The 14288-nt window shown below is 42.0% G+C and overlaps 1 protein-coding gene across 7 annotated transcripts in view; it reads right to left on the reverse strand.

Moving 5' to 3' along the window:
• Positions 1-14288, reverse strand: part of TSPAN4 (tetraspanin 4) — a 504081-nt gene that overhangs the window by 388913 nt on the left and 100880 nt on the right. For 5 of the 7 annotated variants that reach the window (XM_081922518.1, XM_081922512.1, XM_081922513.1 and 2 more), the window contains one exon: positions 13009-13085. The exons of the other annotated variants lie outside the window; for them this stretch is intronic. The gene's annotated coding sequence lies outside the window, so the exon portion shown is untranslated. The remainder of the gene's footprint in view (positions 1-13008; positions 13086-14288) is intronic. 7 annotated transcript variants of the gene reach the window in all.

A 14288-nucleotide genomic window follows, 5' to 3' on the forward strand; every position in this document is an offset into this window, starting at 1 on the left:
TGTAACTTTCCTTCATGGGTGAACTATCACTTCATAGGTGAACCCCAACCATTCCCATTGCCCTTAGTGACTGGAAACAGAAATCCCCACAGCCACGCCATTTTGTGAACTGACTTTTAGCGGTTTAAAATTTTTATTATCATCATCATTAATATTATTCTGAAGACTCCTCACTCCTTCAGTTTATAGTTTCAGAGCAGAAACATCAATCCAGTCTAATTTATAATTACACATCACTAATCTCCAGTCACAGCAATTCCTCTCGTCTTGTCAAGTGTTCAATGCACTTCCATTGCAACATTACTAACAGGGCACTCATTCCATTATCATCCCAGTAAAGGGGTGTTTGCAAGTGTTTGTAGTCTTAAACAAACCCTACAAACCAATTTGACCAGAAGCAGCAGTGGGATGAAATAATTGAGTGTGTACACTAAAAAGTAATTACGCTCTCTCATCAACAACTCTGCTTTGAAAAAACCAGTACAGGCAGCCCCCACTTATGTGCCATCAACTCACAGGTGCCATATATAAACATGGGCCAGGAAATAAACATAGACAGAGAGCGCATGCTGGAGACCTTCCCTGCTACTCGAAGAGGACATCCGTGAGGGCGGAGGAAGCCCCAGAGAGACCAGAGGCACAGAGGGGCTTTGTTTAGGCTGCTTAGTCTCCCCTGCCTAACAGCTAGTGCACAAAGTAGCGCAGCAGCAGCAGCCACTTTCCCGCGTGTGCTCCAGCCTCCAGCCATCCCCAGAACTTCAGCTCTAGATATTTTGGTCTGGACTGGAGACAGAGCAGGAGAGATAGCTGGAAAGGCTTTTTTGAGGGTGCTACCCACTTATGCAATTTTCACTTATGCACGCAAGGACTTGGAAGGTAGCCCCCATGTACGGGGGGGGTACCCTAAGTGCCCTTCTCCAGTAACAGCTGAGGGACTTGTGGGATGACCAAAGAAATATGATTGAAATCCACTTTTCAGGAATATGTGACTCAGTCCTGAAACATGTGCAGATTTTCCTTTTCCTTGAACTAGAGCTTTGGAGATGTGGAATGATTGAAATTTCTAATGTAAAAGGGAAATAAATTCGTAGACTATGTTTATGCAACACAAGATGTGAGAAGAAAGGCATAAGACCAACACACTTTATCTTCAGGTCACCTTTAAGATTATAATCCATCTTGACACTGAGACACAGTTCACTTTCCAGTTTAAGGCGATTTATCATTTTGCTAAAATCACTGCCGCATGAAGAAAATATACTCTGAAAATATTTATTTGCAGCCTTTTGCATAATCATTTGCAATGACTGATGTGCCATAAGAAGTCATAAAGCTCTGTTTCGATTGGACAGAAGTTCAAACTCCTTTCCAAAGCTAGAAGCTGCCGGTGTCACTGAAGGATAAATTATTCAACATACTAAATCTTAATCATAAATGTATTATTCAATTTATTAAACTTCAATGTATCTAATTTACGTTTATTGTCACCAGCTATATAAAATTATCAGAGGGCTGGCGATACTGATGCATTAATTTATTTCCGCAGCTAAAATGCACAAAGCACGTAATACCAGCACTAAAAATTGGAGAAAGATTAAAATACTAAGTGAAAGATTATGTCAATTGAAAGAATTGCCCAGTGCTGTTTTACTCAAACCAAAATGCCATTTGAAATATAAGCTTAAAAACCATTTCCTGGAGATGTTTCGGAGAAAGGTGCACCATAACAAAGGAGTAGCCACATGATGACTTTGTACACACCTTGGGAATTTATAATTGCATAGATGGCATTGTTAAGATGGCATTATGTCAGCCTTGATGATCACAGTGTGATGTGAAGAAATAAGTGACCTTTAAGGAATTCAGGGTTCTATAATCAGCAACAAACACAGAACTTTCATACAAGAAAAATGGTGTTAATTCAGTGCAAGCTGGAAACCAGCATAATGTCCACCCTTGGTGGGTAAGATGCTTGGCACCTGTGGGAACATGATAAACCTAGACTCGATGCTTTCTTTTGTAGTCAGTGAAGTATAAACCCCACAATGTCCACAAAACCTGGCAACCATCATTATCTTGATTTTGTCCAAATCCAGTTTTAATAATCCTATTCTCCTGCAGCTGTGGTGATATACTGATTTAATAGCATACTATACCCTACACACTATGGGGTTTCATAACTATACAAGGACACTGCATGCAAGATCTCATTCAGATACACCAACAGGGCAGGACTGGAGGGCCAGGTAGAGCCCATGGGACCCTGAGGGGAAAGTCCTGAACAAATTGCAACCACTGGTCATAATAAACTCTTGATTTTCTTTTTCCAGGGAAGATGGCCCCGTGAAAACCTGAAAGGTTTTGCTGTTCTGCTACACCATGCACATCAGCAGTGAAGATGATTAAAAATCAACAAAGAATAATTTCCTCCCACTTGACTACCAGTGTAGAGAAGCTACCAAGGCTGCAGTCAATCCTTCTAAGTTTAAATCAGTTTCCACACACTCCTTAGCTTCTGGGGCTATCTCCCACTGCAGCTACCTATGTTTTCTCCCAATCTGAAAGTAAACTTTAGAAAAGAAAGCACAAGCATCTCTGCCATTCTACTACCTCTGGCATTTCTCCTATAATGAAGCACATCAATATACCACTATCCACTGTTATCACCAATGGGATACCATGAGCAGGAATATTACTAGAATATATCAGATGGAACTATAACTTCCCTGACTGACATAACCAAGACCCACTGAGTGAGAGAATGCCAACAGGGCACTTGATCCAGGACCAGGGCTTTTCATGCCTGGAACGATTTGGGGCTATTAGAGGACTTAGACCCCAGATATTTGTTTTATCTCTGGAGACACAATAATGTGTACTTCCAAAACACACAGCCTATGGTAAGGCTCTTAGCTCATGACATTGAGAAGTTCTGCTTCCAGAGTATGCAGAGACAAAGGAGGAATGTGAGCGTCAAAGCTATGAGAAAAAACAAGTTTCTTGCACAATAACAGCATAATTCTGAGTATGAAATTCCATCAAGCAATGCCAAGGATTTTCACAACTTTCCAGCCATAATCCTTTATCTTTGTATGTATCAAGAACATACTCAGAAACATAACGATAAATGGCAGCAACAATGTCATTGTAACACTAAGCAGGCACATTTAGTCTCTGCAAATGAACATTGTTAAGGGGTTCCTCGGACCATCAAGTTATCTGTATAAAGCCCATTATAGAAGTATCTCTGACAGTCAAAATCTCCTAAAAGTTTTCCTGAAAAGAATGGTACATGGCTTTTCTGGGAGGTGGGGGAAGGGACAGAGGGCAGCCCCTCAGTCCCTTCCCCCACCTCCCAGGGAAAACCCCAAGAGCTGCGCTCCCTTTAAAGAGCCACGCGGAGTGTGTGTGCAGCTCTTGGGGGCTTATCGCCGAGGAGGGAGAAGGGCAGCCCATCAATGACGGGCTGCCTTTCTCCCTCCTCGGGGAAAAGCCTGCAAGCACCGCACACACGCTCTGCGCGGCTCGTGAAAGGGAACGCTGAGCAGAGCCTGGGATGCATACAGGCTCTGCTCAGCGCTCCCTTTAAAGAATTTTTTTTCTTGCATTCCCCCTCTAAAAACTAGGTGCGTCTTATGGAGCGAAAAATACGGTAATTTCTTGAAGGTTTCTCTTTTCCTGTCTTTTTGGGTCTGACAGTTTAAAAAAGGATGCCTTGTTAAACAAAGCATGCTTAATATTCTCGAGCATGCCTTCAATCTGCCCCAAGTCAGCAAGCTGCAACACAAACACCCTTCTTATTGCAAGACTAAGGAGGTCCTTCATGGTGGACCAGCTTACGTACCTTCACACAACCTATAGTGGGCAAGTTTAGTACTTGCCCTTTTTCAGTTGTAACATGGTTACTGCCATTTTCCTTACAATGAGCCACCACCTCCAATTCAAAAATCTTATATGTCAACTAATTTAACCGTTTCAGCTCTCAAGAGTCAGCCCAAGGCACTTTGCTGCCCAAGGCAAAAGACAAGATGCTGTGCCATGCCCCATCCATGCGCCAATGATAATCAGACTGGTGGTCGACTCTTTCTTCAACATTGTCTCTTCAGCAGTGTGCTCCTCTGCCCCTGAAGGAAACAAGTTAGCTTAAGGAGTGCAGGTGGCACAAACAACTTGATTCTCCCAACACCTCACCACCACTCCCAGACAGCCACCTTACCCTACCTAATGTTAGAGGCAGCCCTGATTATGCAAGGTCTTATTTTCAAGTCTCTAAAGAGCAATAAGCTGTCAGCTTTTTTTCTCCAGGAAAGTTTTGGAGAAACTTAGACAAGGTGAAAAATGTAGAGAGAGTAATCAGCATATATACACAAAGGAAACTCACCACATAGATGACAAATAATTCCTTGCAATATCTTGCTATTATGTACCAAACTGTGCGTATCATTAATAAATTATGGCTATGCTCTACCCATGGCTATGATCTACCTACACTGTCAGAGGCAAGATATCTCTGCATACCAGTTACTGAGAATCACAAGTGGATAGAGAAACTGATGCACTCAGGTGCTGCTTATGGGCTTCCTACAGGCACCTGGTTGGCCACTGGGAGAACCAAATGCTGAACTAAATGGGACTAAAAGGAATAAGGCACAATCACCAGCATATTGGGGTCATGTACATACATGTATGCATCTTTAGACACAATAACTCCACTAAGTTCCTTATGCCAGCAAGGCAAGCCAGCTGTGACCGCTAAGAAAATAGCCAAGGGAATATGTATTTCACAACTTCAGATAGTAGTTTGGGAAAACTAATAACTTGGACCAGATCCCTATGCAACCAGACTGTCAAACTCTGCTAGTATTCACCAAAATAGAATAAGGAATCAGCCATGTTTTTAGTAAGCATCACTGGTGGCATCGGAGGCTGCATTCACACAGTAACTTATTCCATTTCTCTTACTGTTAATTTCGGCATTATATCTGGGCCTTCATGTGACATCAAAGCCACTTCCATAAATCTACCAGAATATAGCTGAAATTTAACATTCGTTTCTGTATTAATTGCTTCCAGAAAAAAATCCATCTGCAACCACATTAATCCAGAAAATTGTGGGGTGTAAAGTGATGAAATTTGGGGTGGTACACCAGCACACAGTTCTTTCCTGCCCTTTTCATGGGTGAATTATGGGGAAACAGAAGCACACATGTGTGGAGAGTAGTGATGCTGTCCAATGGTGTTCAACTGTTGCGTCACATCAAGCCCACTGGTGTGAGTGAAATTTAGCACGACATGCTGGTGTATCTTTCAAAAAGCCACAGTTCAGTAATGCAACAGGCACTTCAGGAACATTAGAAAATGGAACAGAAGCACTAGCATTATAGTAAAGAAAACTAATGCACTATTCTCTGCAACTGAATGCACTCTAAGACCAGGTTTCAGGGCAGGGGCATACACTCTTGATATATTTCATTAGACACTCTGAGGGAAGCTAATTCTGTGCTTCACACAGAAAAGGAATTTCAGGAAATATGACTATTTCCTTATCTCCCTACCCTGTTTTTGGCGAGGTTTAGAGAACCGGGGAAGGTTGCAGGGGATGAGAGGGGCTCCATACAGCTGGTCGCCCAAACAGAAAGCAGAGCGCACTGCCAAGATGGTATGTGCCAGTCATCAGGATTCTAATTGGCACCAACAGGGCTGTGGCAACGGAAGCTCACATCTCAGCTGTCAGCACCTGCAGGCATTGCTTCAGGGGAACAGCCTGGAGGAGCCCACCGCTAAGAACTTCATAGTAGGTGGTGGAGAGTTTGGGAGTCATTTTTAGCTACGTGCAGATGCCTGAATCACATATTTGAATGGGGGTGGGGTGGGGACAGGGGGGAAATGATTCTGCTTTTCTAGACTATGCTTCCAAAACCATCACTTTAGGTAATTTACATTTAAATGGAATTTGTTCATGGAGATTATTTTGCTAGTCATATTGCATACTGCTCTCCTCCTCCACCCATCTCCTGCTCTTCACAGAAGTATTCAAAAGTTGTAGCTTAGAAATCTCCCCTCTTCCTCTGTACTTTTAAAGGAAATGAATAGTGATTCTTAATATACATTGCCTAAATTTGCACATTTTCTGCATTTCCGCCAACAGTGTTCTCTCCCACAGTACTTCCCCCTCACTTGGATGATCAATACATCCGTCAACCTAGGAGAAGACTGAATTCCAAACCACGGCAAGAGCTTCATTAAGGTCTGCTGGCGTGAACAACACATAAGGCCAATGCGACCACAGAAGTGGGATGTTTCTTTCTCAGCTGCTGGGCTAGATGGAGAAATGAAAAATGCAGTCGTCAATTTCTGTGTCTTCCTTTGAAGCTGATACTCTCCAAAGTACTGGGCCAGATCCTCAACTAGTAGAAGAAAGCAGCAGAGCTTGAGTCAATTCACTAACTGGGTGCCATGGGCGATATTAAGAGACAGAAACCCTAATGTCTCCTTTTCAGCTTTATGTTCTTCAAACGTACATTAGGGAACTAGTCCTTTAGGTTTTCACAAAGATACATTTTCCTGATTATGACATGAATTGTATGAGGCTGTCTGATACAGAGTCAACCCAATGGTATACCTTGCCCAGTACGGGCAGCTCTGCCAGTGATTCAGTTTGGCTCTTCTTCCTGCAAAGGATGTGTTATGCACGAAGCTATTGCTTCTGTGTGTACACACACACACACACACACACACACACACACACGTAATGAGTGTAATAGGCTCCTCTTATAGAGCATCTCAGGAGAAGGATCTGTTAGTAATTGAACAACAATTAAAGATTTATGTTTCCTTTGAACAGATTTTCCCCAAAGCATTTGGTGTATTCATTTTTTTAAAAGAAGAAGGAAAAAACATTATTGCTTCACCAATGTATTGTGCAGGCATTTATCTGCACCAGCATTTATCAGTTTTAGAAGGGGGGAAACTGGGGGGGGGCAGTTTGGCCCGAGCATTTTCTTCACTTAATCCTTAAAACACACGCCTCTTTATCTAGACCTTAACTTTTCTTCTTAAATGTGAAGGGCAGGTGGGGGGGGGGTAAGCACCAATCATGAATAAGATCTGGCCATAAAACGCAAAACTAGGAGAAATCAGCTTTGGGGAAATGTGTACAGATAAGGAAGATATACAGAACAATCAAGCATGCAGCTTCAGTAAATGACAGAAAGAAAAATATTGCCTGGAGAGTTAGCCAAGAAGGTTAGCGTTACAAAGCAAAAGAATATTGGTTATGACAAAGGAAAGATTCTTGAATATAAAAACTCCTTCACTCAGAAGAGAAGGAGGAATTTAAATGGTTCCAAAAAGGGAATTAAGTAATAGGGTAGGGCCACAAAGAAGAAACTGAGTTTGGATGGGGAGAGAGGAGGGAAAGACTCCCTCCCCCCTTTTCAAAGCATTAGCGTTATATTTTTCCTTGGATGAATGTTGCCTTAATGAAGACTTCATTCTTCCTATTTCACTTGGTTTCTAGGGAAATAGAATCCCGACATATAAGAATAAGAACAGTGCCGTAGACGATGCTAGAATATACCGGCTTTTATTCTACAGACAGAGTCACTCCTGCCTGCCACTTGAAATACCCCCTCCCACAATCCAAGGATTGTTGAAGTGAATGAAGGGGAAATTGCATGCTTCTCTACTCCATGTGGTTCGACTTGCCCATTGCTGGAATATTTTGAGTGAGAAGCATAAAAACGTCCTATTTTTCAGACTTTTCTAGTAATCAGGCTGTCTCAGATGATGTGCATACCAAATTTCTGCTTTTCATGTATTCAAGCGCCTTAACAATTTTGATAACTCCACAAGACCATTGCATCTTTATATACAATTCCCTTTTGGTTTCTAAAATCAATCTGCTTTTATCAAAGATACACAAACAATGAGTGAATTCTCAAGGCATACTCACAAGTTGTCTGGGGTGGGGAACTCAGCTCATAACACTTGGCCAGAGACAATAATGATTCCCTCGGTGTGCATATCAATGTGTGTGTTGTGGGCAGTGCAATACACATGAAGGATGCTCAGCCTACAATTCTAGTTATCAGCATCCTCCCTTTCAGTTTTGCATGTAAGCTTCAAACAAAGAGAATAGGAATATATTGATCATTAGTCTTATTTTTAGTTCTAAGTAACAACAACAGGTCAACACCAGAGATAGCATGCTGCCGGGGGTGGGGTTGTATCCAATGAAGATTTTGCACTAATGGAGCAACTTCCACTCATACAACAAAACTCTCCTCCACCCTACACTCCCTCACATCTGCTGGGAGGGTGTCTCCCCGATCCTCCAGGGCAGATCTGAGGTGGGCAGGGGGAGGGAAAGTTGGAGGGAAAGTTCCGCTGCATGTGTGGAAGTCATTCCACAAGCACATAGACTTTGCTGGAAACAAACCAAAACACCAGACAGAGGCCCAAGTCACTGGCACAAGCTAAAAGGCTCTTCGTAAAAAGCAGCTTCGTCACGCTGGTCACGTGACCCGGAAGTGTCTGCGGACAGCGCTGGCTCCCGGCCTCTAGAGTGAGATGAGCGCACAACCCTAGAGCCTGGCAAGACTGGCCCGTACGGGCAGGGGTACCTTTACTTTTTAAAAGGCTCTTAGTCTGTGGCATGACACAGCTAAAGTTAGTATGGTGAACTTGACAGCAGAGGAGAAGGTTTTAGACCAAGAAGCAGTCTGAAAGACCAGTGTAGCTACCAAGACACCTGGTGCCTATGGGGAGGACTATTTTTCCTGACATCTCCCTTAGCTTCCCATAATTGCTGCTGGGAGATCCAGATTGGTACAAACAAGTGGCACATCAGAGCTTTGGGGAGAGTTAGAAATGCCATAGCAAGTCTTCCAGGATCAAGTCTTTTTAATGGGGAGATCACCACCAAAGCAGAACAGTAAGAAGGTCAGGGGCTATGTTATTTGTATTCTATCCTGAATTCCCCATTGTGTTTTATCCTGGGAACTTATTTATCTTGAAGACCATGAATGTGCTTAGGAGGGAATGTGAAAGGATTATAGAGCTAGGAAGGAGCAGCCACCATATTAGTAGTAACAAGCAGGTGGTGATTGGGGTGAGGAAGCAATAACTTTGAATACTTAGTTGCAGTTCTCTCAGCCCTAGGGGCCCTGCTAAGAAAGATGGAATATTATTCTATGGATGACCTATGGCCCACCAAATGTTGTTGGACTCCAATCATCTCTTGACTATTGGCTGGCTGAGGTTGGTGGCAACTGTAGTCCAGCACCTGGATGGTGACAGCTTCCCCATCCCTGTTGCATACAACCTCTCATCTGATCCTAGAAGAATATACCAACCCAGTCTGTATTAATAAAATCTACTTGGATGAAGGAAAGTATGTGAACCTCTCCCAGATATGCAGCTACAGTAAGAATCAAGGTACACTGTCAAAGAGGGCCCAGGTATTCATGGACCAGATTCTCATGCACATATAAATTAGTGTACATTAAAACCCACAAGCAGGAGGCTCTCTGGTTGTTCTCATTTGATGATGACTAAAAACTGAGCCTTTAGTGTCACCAGCCCAGTCCTGTGGAACACTCTGCCAAAAGAGATTCAGTGAGCACCTTCCATGCCAACTATTAAATGTCTGCTGACAATTTTTCTATTTTGCCAGGCATATACAGACAATTAAGAGTACAACGCCCACAATGGTCTGCTGCTGCTTGCTTTTAATTCTTTTTCTTTTTTAACTTTTTATGATTTTATACTATGGTTTGGTTTTATATAGTAATAAACTGCTGTTGGTATATTTTTTATGATACAGTGGTATATAAATAAAGACCACTTACATGCACAAGAGACTACTGTCAGTCAGTTACCTTTCCTTCCTAAGTTATACTGGGTAAAGGCTTATGATCACAGCTTTTCCTAAGGATCAATATCTCAGCAAAAACAGGACTAGACTCTGTGAGATTAATGGAGGTGGGGGGGAGGTTTAAAAAGAAGCGCCTGCAACAAGATGTTGTCGTGTGCTGGAAAAGCAGAGCCAGCCAGCTCTGGCAAAGGCTCTCGCCTTTGTTTTATCTGCCTTAAAAGGCAGGCACCTTTTTAAACTTCTTCTGAATCAAGGCAATTAACTTCTGCTCAATGCAAACTCAAAGAAAGCACAACGGTCTGACTTCAAATGAAACACGGAAAACGAGCCATACATGCCCTAGCACTCTTCAGGTTCAAGTGAGTTTTCAAATTCTTGAAAGCAACCAGGCTCTGTAGCCTGCTTGGGTGAGAAATCGATGGGGGACTTGAAAGCTAGAAAATTAGGACAGACAAAAGGAAGGACTTCTTCACATTTTAAAAAAAGTGCAGGGGGAAATTGCGGAATTTGCTAGCACAAACTGTAGTAATGGCTGACAATTCGGACAGCTTTAAAAGGAGGCTAGCCAGATTCATGGATGACAAGGCTTTCAATGGCTACTAGTTTGATGGTTGTGTACCACCTCCAATATCAAGAGGTGGTATTCCTCTGAATATCAGTTGCTGGGAAGCATAAGGGAAAAACTCTGTTGCACTCAAGTCCTTCTTGTAGGCTTCCCATAGTCATCTACTTAGCCACTGTGAGAACTGGATGCTAGGCCAGGTGGGCCTTTGGTCTCCTCCAAAAGGACTCTTCTTATGTTGGTATGGAAGTTGCTTTACTTTCTTGAATTATTTATGCATAAATCAGTAAGTAAGGCAAAATTAAAGGTTTAGATATGTGAGCTGCCATTAACAGCTGAAAAAGGAACGTGTTATATGGCAAAACTACTTCCATGACCATGGGCACCCATATACCACACAAAATGACATTTGCTATGTTAAAGGAATAGTGGCACATTTACAAAAGGTTATCCTAGTGTCGTACTACCTTTAGAAATAACTTTTGTTATGGCATTACTGTTCACAAGTAATATACATTACACACACACACACTTTTCCACATACACACACAGTGTCCACTGTAATATTTACAATATATAAGCATATATGAATTCTCTCTAGGCACAGGGACACTGGGAAGCCAGCTGAGCTTGTGAAAGTGAAGAGAAAACATGGCAGGACAAAGACATATTGAAACAGCAAGTGCAGCACATTCTGATATTCCACTGCCTCCCATGTCTCTGTATGTTTTCAAGCTTAAATGTCAGGTGTGCCGATTAAAAATACAGCTCAAAACAGCAACAACCCAGCAGCAGTATAGAAACACCTTTATAAGGAACAATTGAAAGTTGCAAAGTAGCAAGCTAGCATTCGAGTATGACAAAGAACTCTTCCTCAAATTTAATGTTAAGCTAAACTAAATGGGGAGAAGAATGAAGGTTTTTGGTAAACCCCAGTTTGCAATGTGGGACAGTCTATAAACTGTGAAATCCCATGCATGTATACTCAAAATTAAGATCCCCTGCATCCACTGTGATTTACTCCCAGGTAAATGAATGCAGGATTCAAGTTACAAGAAAGGAGAGTCGCATTAAACATCAGGAAGAGCTTTCTGACTGTAAGAGCTGTTCAACAGTGGAACAGACTCTGTCCAGAGGTTGTGGAGTCTCCTTCATTGGAGGTTTTTAAGCAGAGGTTGGATGGCCATCTGTCATGGATGCTTTAAATGATATTCGTGCATTGCAAGGGGTTGGATTATATGACCTTCAGGGTCCCTTTCAACTCTACAATTCTATGGGTTTAGGGTTTTTTATTTGTTTTAAAAAGCAACTGAAAGGTTAAGGTTTTAATTTATTTTCTTTTTAAATGCTGTAGTCCCATGGAAAAATATGAATTAATATACAAAATATAAATATAGTGTTCTTGTTAGATGGAAACATAGGCATTTCTTACATGGTATTTCATGTGTTTATGGGCCTGCATGCAGATTTGTGTGCACACTCAAATACATTCTCCAGATTCTAGGCAAATACAGCAATGCAGTCCCATGACTCAGAGGTACTCAACTGGAACTCCAGAAATTCATTCCCAGTTTCCTACACCTCTAGGACTAGTGGCTGAATTCCCTCATTCTATGGCTCTATTCCCAGATGTAACCTGAAAATGGCCCATCCTTACATTACAAGGGTGTTAGGAATATGAACGCACAGCGAGGAGTTCAGATCCAAGAGCACTGTAACTCATTGAAGTTTTTTAAATTGACCAAAAGATAGATGGCAATATAAACACAGGGAGCACAGATGTCTGCTGTGTACACTGGAGGAAAACACCACCATTAAACTACATTTTGAAAGATTTAATGCTTTATGATGGCTCTGTATGTTCCAGTGATTTATTGGCTGGAAGAGATCAGAAGACTGACAGAGGTCAATGAATCGTTTCATAAAGGCTAGAAAAAGAGGAAAAAACATTTCCTTAGTATTTTCAAAAGAGGCTAAGAGGATAAATCAGGGACCAAAACCCATGGAATCTCTCAAGAGCCTCTGAAAAAGGGGGAAATCAAAGCATTAACGTTTTGAAGATTTCATAGAACAGAAATGATAGATGGAAAGAAAAATCTATTAAATGTCTACTATACTGAAGTCATTGCAGGACTATTTCCCTACCGTTTTGCTCCACTTCTTTTTGCTTTGCCCTGTTTTGTTTTAACACTTATAAAGGGAGATGTCTAATCATACATGTTTAATGTCCACCCCCTAAGTTTTTCCCTTATTTTAAGCAAAATGATTTGTATTCACATGTGAAGAACGACAGCACCATCTCAGATTAAAGGTGTCATTATGAAGAACAGCTTTGTTCTAAGAATGATCAAACACATAGATACATAAATGGCTTCCATTTGAAAGCTGCTAGAACAGACCACCACTAGGAGATTCAAGACAGCAATCTGAATTTCCAACTTTGGTCTTTCCAAGCTGTTCAATAAAAGTTTAAGTGGGTTATTACTGCAGAACAAATATGAAGTAAACAAAATCCTGCTTTTAAAAATACTTTAGCTGCCTTGACTATTATAAAGTTATGGAAACTCACCAGGGTAAAGATGTCTGTGAATGATGTCAGAGACAGCCTCCGAAGGTGCAAGGCAATAATGGTCCTCTCTTGTGCAACTGTTCAAAGGAGGAGGAGGAAGGAAGGAAAGCAGGCATGAGATTAAGACACATGATTTTAACATGGTAATTCTCTAATATAGCAGATGGATGCATCCAGTTTTCACATCTTTTCCCATTACGTTTCTATTCCATGTGCAGCCCTTTATACTGGAGTTATAACAAACATATTGTTCTCTTACAAAACAAAACACAAATGAAGTACGGCAGGTGTCTATAAAAGGGAGGGCCTTTTTAGTAGTGGGTCCCCAGTTGTGGAATACCCTCCCAGCATGATTTATGGAGCCAGCATAGTGTAGTGGTTAAGAGCGGTAGACTCGTAATCTGATGAACAAGGTTTGCTTCCCCGCTCCTCCACATGCAGCTTCTGGGTGACCTTGGGCCAGTCACACTTCTCTGAAGTCTCTCAGCCCCACTCACCTCACAGAGTGTTTGTTGTGGGGCAGGAAGGGAAAGGAGATTGTTAGCCGCTTTGAGACTCCTTAAAGGGAGTGAAAGGCGGGATATCAAATCCAAACTTTTCTTCTTATTATTCTTCTCACTAGAGAGACTCACCTACATTGCAGCATTTTTAGTGCCATGAGAATATATTTTCATTTCCCCCTGGATTGTCTATCTTTTAGTACTTTTTCCATCCTTTTCAGTTACAGTGCAATCTGTTCCTGGTTTTACTCTAGTTTTATTTTCACAGCATCATCATGTGTAAAGTTACCCTAAGAGGTCCTAGTTTCAAAACAGAACTGTGCCATCCCTGTCAATAAAGGATGATATTCTCATCAAGGAAAGGTTGTTCATAGCACAGAAGGAGCACATGCAGAAGTATTTACAAAAGAATATCCCTCTTTCCAGCCTCCCTGCTTGCCAAGCTCCTGGCCCTCCGATCCCCTTGTCTACCTGTCTGCATTCCTGCTTGAATTTCCCAAAATTCCTCTTGTAGCTTCCTTGACACAGACCCTGGCCCTACTGGGCTACATATATGTGGCCCAAACATCCAGTGTTTTCCTCGGAGCCCTGCTCTGAGATATGCTCAGCTCTTAACTCAGGTTCCAATCCTGGCAGCTCTTGCACTCCCATCACTCTGCATGCCTGGCGAATTACAGCCTACCAATGAAAACAGTCCTCAGCTTTGACACCTCCCCTTCCGGAAATTAAATCAAAAGACACTCGAACATCACAGGTGACAAGCACCATTGGCATAACAAA

The sequence above is a fragment of the Podarcis melisellensis genome (genome assembly GCF_964234715.1).
Source record: "Podarcis melisellensis genome assembly, chromosome: 1".
NCBI classification, from domain to species: domain Eukaryota; kingdom Metazoa; phylum Chordata; class Lepidosauria; order Squamata; family Lacertidae; genus Podarcis; species Podarcis melisellensis.